This window comes from Idiotropiscis lumnitzeri, chromosome 20 (genome assembly GCF_059441095.1).
Source record: "Idiotropiscis lumnitzeri isolate Australia: NSW breed Sydney's pygmy pipehorse chromosome 20, RoL_Ilum_1.0, whole genome shotgun sequence".
NCBI classification, from domain to species: Eukaryota; Metazoa; Chordata; class Actinopteri; order Syngnathiformes; family Syngnathidae; genus Idiotropiscis; species Idiotropiscis lumnitzeri.
This window is the reverse complement of record NC_142410.1, coordinates 2,609,744-2,617,483: the sequence shown is the minus strand read 5'-3', so window position 1 is coordinate 2,617,483 and position 7,740 is coordinate 2,609,744. Positions and strand designations below refer to the sequence as shown.

Sequence of the window (7,740 nt, the reverse complement as noted above, 5' to 3'; positions counted from 1 at the left end):
GCGATCGGGGTATTGTGATTGTTGTATACACAGCTTAGAAAAGGAGTAACGCAACCATGATATTCAAAATTTTAAAAACACAAGGGCCTATTTGAGTTATTGCGTGCATTTACATGGCTTTTAAAAACCAAAATACTGCAGATATTTGGATTTTAAAGCGTTATTGGCTGTATGAAAACGTAACCACATTATTGACCTGTTCCCAAATTAACCACAAGTTGGATTAATACCTCCTGTGGACGCTGATGCTGCCCAAGCCCAAGCCCACCTCTACTCTCGCTACTTCCTCATTCTGCCGTGCTTCATGTTCCTGTTTAGGGTCCAAGGTGTTTTGGCATGCAGACAAAGACTAAGGGAAGTATCTTACAGATGCACATTCATGATGATACATTGGATTACAAAACTGTATTATCACTGCCTAGTCCAGAGGTATTCAATTAAAAGTCACAGAGGTCCACGACTAAAATTTCTTTCAATTAAAAGGTCCGAACCAAAGTCCAACTTCTCTTAATGTCGAGCCTATGTTCACATTTTTTATAGTTTCAATATTTAGCCATTTTCAACAGAGCGCACTTATATACTAAATATTTAGCAATGTTCCCATTAAACACCTTTGCCAGTCAAACAAATATATGCCGTTTATTTCCCATTCAAGAAAATGTGGCTCCAGGAACTTAAGGGTGCCACTTCCAGAAAAAACAGTAAAATATCTCCTGCAGAAATATATCAAGTGAACATCTTTTATCTTTTTTTTCTTAAATCAAAAAGTTATCAGCCTAAAAAAAAAAAACGAAGGCCTAATTATCCAAGTAAAAAAGGTCAACATGTTCAGTACACAATCAATAAAAATGGCTGTCCTCATAAAAAACTAATTCAAAATGAGCTTTGACACCACCTTTTCTTTTGAATATTTTTTTAACTTCTCTTAATGAGAAAAATGAGTTTGTGACTGCCCTGCCAGTGACTTAAATTTGTGTTGGAACGGAGTCAGGGCCATTGGGATTTGGTAGATTATTTCACACATCTGGGTTTTGTGTTTTCCTTTAAATAATGTTTGTGCAACCACATTTAAGAACTCCTTCACAACTTCCCCATCACTGAATGTTTTTTTTATGTTTCCCCAAAATCCATGATACTTTTAGTGAACATTCATTTGCATGCCGCTGGGCTGTAAAGGAAAATGTAAAAATCTGTTATACCGCACTCGAAGTTCGATGTTTTTGCGTGCGCTCACCTCAAACTTCAGCGGAATACTGTGCACAAAAGGGCGGTGCTTTGTTTCGTAGTGGCGCTTCGCAATGTTGCGACGGTTTCGGAGCATATGATGCACACTGGTTTTGAATCGGCTGCAGCCAGAACAAAACAAAATTTCTCCGTCCATTCATTTAAAACAACACGCATCGACCTTGCTAACTTTTTAGCAAGGCAGACTGTCAGCAGCACTCTCTTCCGATCTGCTGCGCAATTGGCAGTGGATCATAAACAAAAGATTTGATTGGCTCAAATCAGTGACGCCTTTTCCGTATTAACTAGAATTGCAGCGTCAACGTTTGCGAATGCGCCCTGAAAAAAAATTCATCATAGATTGGTCATGGGTCCGGTCCGAACCATCTGTCGGTCCTGATCCGGACCGCGGTCCGCCATTTGGTGATGCCTAGTTGTTGGCCAACGAACCCCTCTCCTTTCCCCAGTGAAATTTCCTAGTGGGCTGTGGATGCCCTCTTCTTGAAAGCCTGCAGCTGCTGGGCTGTGCATCGTCCTTTCATGTATGACACCCCTCTCCCCGATCACATTTTGGAGTATTGAGCCGTGTTATGTTTCTCACTCATGTGGCTGTTGCAACAGTTTTTTCTTCGTATCCCACACTATGACGATCTCTACAGGAGCAAACCCTAGAACTGTTTTTTTTTTGGCATCCGCTCTTATGTTTGCCTTTCATCTGAGAAAAAATTGGGCCGCGACTCGTCAGGTCTCTCTTCTGTCTTTCTCAGAGGGTTATTGCCTTTTTTACGTGTCCTTAGTTCTCGTGGCTTTTAATGAGATGTGTTTTGTAGTGCGGAAATTATGGTAAGTGCACGTGAATAGGAAATTAGGCAGCTAATGAGCTTTAAGTAATGTTTATGAATTATGAAAACTCCGCCGTTAGACAGCACGGATGCTTTTTTTTCACGGACTGGTGAAATGCAAGGACAGCAGCAGGATGAGGACAAATGGGGACGCAGTATGATTATTTTATGAATAAGGACGGAGGGATGATGACGTGAAGTGTGCCCAGGTCACAGATAGAGTACGGAGGACGGACCGGCAAAATAGCGTGAAGTGCCCATCTCACAAACCACAATATTTTACAAACCTTTTCGGAGACTTTATAAGATCTATTTCAGACTTTAAAGAAAAAAAAAACATCCCTTTTTCACAGCCGTATTTGCAAATAAAAATTTGTGAATTTGTATAATTTCTTCAACATGGAAATGTGGAATGTGCGCAGGACGTGAGAATGTAGCATATTGACCAGGCTACTCATGTGACACTACCACAACATAGTTAAAGACCAAAGACAGCAGACCAAGTTGAGGTGTGAGTAATCAAAGTATCACAGCTGAAGATGAAAAATAACGCAAATCGGAACTCGACCAGTCAACTCCTTAGCTCCACACTCTTAGTGCATAGTGATCTCATTATCAAGGTTCCTCCAATGTCTCATCATGGCCACTTCACAGAGAAGTTACATAGAGCAATGTTCTAGACAAATTTTTTTTGCTGTGGTTGCACCAGCGCTAAAATTAATTCCATCAGAATTTTAGACCGTATCGCAATTCAAGAGTTGCCAACCTATATAAATTCCTGTCATGCTATTTTTAACTTTCCACAGTTAAGAATAGGCATATATATGATTATATATTACCTTTGGCACAACGGCAATCTAATTTATTTTGAAATGTGAGTTATTTTCGTGGCTACATTTCTAACGAAGAATTAAGACTTCTGGTTGACTAAAACCTCAACTCTCCCTGTGTGGCTGCTGCACCTCTTTCATTACATTGACCTAAAGCTGGTTGCTGCACACAAAACTCACGAATCAGTACTGAACAGTTGTTATGACAAGGCAAAAAAATTAAACCCAAACAGCCCCAAACCACTTCAAGCTCACTGTCATCCATTTGGCCGAGTCAACGCCTTGTCGTCATCACTCCGCACTGACGAAGCTACTGCCCAAATCTGCCATTCCCGAGAGGGGAGCCACCACAGGCCAGGCCAGGGAAGCGGTGACGCACCGGTGTGGCGGCTGGAGACATCTTAATACAATACGAAACAACTTTATTTGTATATCGCATTTCACAACAGCTGGAGCTGTAACAATGCACTTTCCTAATGGTGTAATATAAATCAGCGGAAAATTAGAACACAAATTAAAACACAAACAATAGATACCAGAAGAACCGCAGAACAGCGACAGTCTCATGTTAAATCAAAAGCTAGAGAATAAAAACCCTCTTCAAACGAGTTTTAAAAGTGGACAGAGAGGAGGCTGGCCTAACATTTAATGGAAGGTCATTCCGTAGGGAAGGATTGACAACAGAAAAGGCAAGATCCCCCTCAGGCTGCCCTTGGTTCCTCGGCACCTCCAGCAGCATTTGGTCCACAGAACTGAGGCAGTGGGCAGGAGCGTGGATGTGGAGGAGCTCGGAGAAGTACGCTGGGGCAGGGCCATTTAAAGATTTGAAGACTAACAGAATTATCTTAAAGTGAACTCTAAAGTGCACTTGGAGCCAGTAAAGGGAGGCCAAGATTGGGGTGATGTGAGCCATCTTCAGGGCAGCAGTTGGAGGCGCTTGATGGAAGACTGGCTGATTCCAAAGTAAATTGCATTACAGTAATCTAGCCTAGATCTAACAAAGGCATGCCTTACTGTTTCTAAGTGCTGTTGGGAAAGGAAGGGCTTCACTTAAACCAGCCGCCTAAGATGAAAGAAGCTGGATCAAACAACAGCAATGATTGGCCGATCACTTAAGTGAATGGGACCTAGTGTGTGAAAGGAGCCACTTCTCAATTCAGGTGCAAAAATGAAAGTAATTCAGAGCTATGAGAAAGTGGGTGTGGGTTTAGTCTGCAGTCGTGGTACGGGGGTGGCTCGTCATTTTGTGACGGCGAAAAGTGACATCTCCGTCGTTTTCTTGGATTGGTCAGAGCTGTTGCTTAGAGAGAAGGAATGAGCAGGAATGCTCAGAGATGGCTGAATGGAGGAAAACAATACCCTGGGGTTGTTTTTGGTGAGGAATTTAAAGCTGTATAGCATGCCTGTGACCCTTGTCAGGAGAAGCGGCTTTGATAATGGATGGATGGATGGCTAAAACAAGAAAGTTAGTTTTTGTCTGCACATTATTAGAGATAATTATCTGCCGATTTAACTTCACTATGTGCTGCCGCCTTTGTTTCTAGTTGCACTGAAGCATCGGAAATCTTAGCGTGTGCATTATGATTTCCTTCTAGTGGTAGTTCCGGTTCACCTGTTTTCTGTGTTTTGGATTTGGCGTTGGAGTGGTGAGAAATGTTTTTTTTTTTTTTTAAATACAGCTACCACGCACCAAGTTTCAATATTTATCATAAATATGGTCTTAATGTGGCTGGTTGTACATGAACAATCTATAGTTTTTTTTAGTAACCATTTGAGCACAGCCAAGAGCGCTGACATAGAACAAAATGTAACAGCCTGATTTCTATAAAGAATTTTCAATACTCTTTAAGGTATTATTTCCTAATTCATGAATTCAACGCTTTGAAGACTTTTCAAGAACCCGCCAGGAACCTTGGTGGAAACGTATGTTACAGTTTGTTGACTTTTGACGAGTAAAACAGTTTATTTGTTTACATTTTTCCAAAACATTAAACAGAGAGCGAACTGTGGCATACATGAAGCGCACATATTTTAGTCATCCTGTAAGCCCAGGTGCTTGACTTAGCCATAGAACACGTCAAGATTTTGAATATTGTTTAGCGTCAGCTAAAAAGTATGAATTGTAGAAACTTACCCTGTTTCAAGAAAATAAATTAAGCATCCCAACACTTATTCCAATTAGTAATAACATTATCAGCCATTTATTGACCTTTACAACGACGACAATCCTGTCACTCTCCAATTGATCATAGTTTTGATATTATAAGATCGCAAATATTGACGACAAGTCAATTATGGCCGATTAACAAAATAAAATTAAAACATAAATCCCATCAATTCTTACAAACGAAGGCTTATTTGATTCGGATCACAAATCTTTTTTCCAGTGGTTCTAAAATGGGGTAATGCGTTATACTTCGGGGGTATGTGAGGTTTTAAAATATATTTTAACAGAAGCATCCATGCAAAAAAAAAAAAAAGTTTTATCACAGGACTTGCTGCCTGGCCACAAAGAATCACAGCAAGCCTTAATGAAGTGCAAGCCCAAGCGCCTCACTAAAATGTCTCACTGAATGCAAAAACACTTAATTCAGTGCAACAATGCAATATTTAGTGTTGACAGTTGGCAGCGGCCATTCTCGGAACCATTACCTGGGGTGATAGGAAGTTCAGTTGGCGGGTAGAGGTTATCTCACTCATGACTCCATCAGCTCTACACCCAGAAAATAGCTTCATTGATTTCATTAAATAACAACACTTGTGCAATCCTTGGAAGACAATGTAATATTTATTTTATTTTTATTTTTTTTGCCAAGATGGCGGCGCGCATAGACACAGCAGCTAACGGCTCTCCCCACTACCGAGGCAGCAGTACGACATCTGTAGACCTGAGTGCATCGCTGGCAGAGGAGCTTAACTGCTTCTTCGCTCGCTTTGACTCACCCCAACCGTCACACCCCCGCACTTCATGCCTCAACTCCCCCCCACTCACCGTAGAAGAACACGATGTGAGGCGCGCGCTCCTGACTATTAACCCCAGGAAGGCTACTGGACCCGACGGAATACCAGGCAAGGTCCTCAGAGCATGTGCCCACCAACTGTCACATGTGATCTGCAGGATCTTCAACCGCTCCCTGGCTCAAGCAGTCATCCCCTCCTGCTTGAAAACTTCCACCATTATTCCTGTCCCCAAAAAGTCACCCGCAGTCCTCCTGAATGACTACCGTCCTGTTGCTCTCACGCCAGTCATCATGAAGTGCTTCGAGAGACTGGTTCTCCAGCACATCAGGGACTGCCTTCCTCCCACTCTGGACCCCTACCAGTTTGCATACCGGGCTAACAGATCCACTGAGGACGCCATCGACACTGCTCTACATGTTGTGCTGGGCCACCTGGAACAACAGCAGAGCTATGCAAGGATGCTCTTTGTGGACTACAGCTCGGCATTCAACACAATCATCATCCTCATTGCCAAACTGGACGTTATCGGCCTCCTTGCCCTCACACGCATCTGGATTAAGGACTTTCTGACCAACAGACCCCAGACTGTGTTGCTCGGCCCCTACACGTCCACCACCCGTACGCTGAGCACCGGTTCCCCTCAAGGATGCGTGCTGAGCCCTCTCCTATACGCCCTCTACACCTACGACTGCAGCCCGGCCCACGGTAACAACACCATCATCAAGTTTGCTGACGATACGACAGTGGTCGGTCTGCTCTCGGAAGGTGACGAGACAGCCTATAGAGAGGAGGTCCAGAGACTGACGGCTTGGTGCGAGGACAACAGACTGCAACTCAACATTGCAAAAACAAAGATCGTCATCGACTTCAGGAGGAACAAGATGGTGCCGCCCCCCCTTTGCATCGAAGGCATGTGTGTGGAGAGGGTCCACACATTCAAGTTCCTGGGAGTACAGATCTCCGATTACCTTTCTTGGACACACAACACCACAGCAGTGGTAAAGAAGGTCCACCAGCGTCTGCACTTCCTTAGAGTCCTCAGGAAATTCAACCTGGACAGGAAGCTGCTGCTGGCCTTCTACCACTCGTCCATCGAGAGCCTGCTGACGTACTGTGTCTCCACCTGGTACAGCGGCTGCACTGAGGCAGACAGAGTGAGGCTCCAGAGGACGGTCAAAACAGCGCAAAGGATTATTGGCTGCCCTCTCCCCTCACTGTCGGACATCTACACCGCCCGGTGCCTCAGCAGGGCTCTCAATATCGTCAAAGACAATACCCACTCAAACTCACACCTGTTCGACCTGATGCCCTCTGGCAGGCGCTACAGGTGCATCAAATCAAGGACTAATAGACTGAGAAACATTTTTTTCCCAAGAGCCATCTCCATTCTAAACTCTCACACACACACACGACCACCCTTACCTTGCAGAACAGTGACGTGATGTGTTTTTATATATCCCATTTCGTATTATTTTCCATCTCACTATGTATTCTCTTATTTATCTAATTTATATATTTAATTGAATTACTGTTGTATTGCACTGGAGAGGGGAGCTCTCTAATCTCGTTGCACACTTGAGTACAATGACAATAAAGGGATTTCTGATTCTGATTCAAAATTTAGCTTGTATAAGTCAGAGCCCAGGCGGCAGGCAATTATTGTTTTTTTTTTTTTTTTTTTTTTTTTTTAAAAGAAGTTAATTATTTCTCTCTATTTTTTAATTTTTATTTTTAGAATCAGAATCAGAAATCCCTTTATTGTCATTGTACAATTTAGTTATATCTTTTAAAAGATGAGACGTGCCCATCACTAGTGACGTCCTCTTGCTGGGGCTGCTGACAGGCATACCTCCCTGATTTCTGCACGAGATCACCCAACAGAC

The 7,740-nt window shown here is 43.0% G+C and overlaps 1 protein-coding gene across 1 annotated transcript in view; it reads right to left on the bottom strand.

Moving 5' to 3' along the window:
* Positions 1-7,740, bottom strand: part of LOC148317103 (rho GTPase-activating protein 23-like) — a 72,514-nt gene that overhangs the window by 62,586 nt on the left and 2,188 nt on the right. The window lies entirely within an intron of this gene.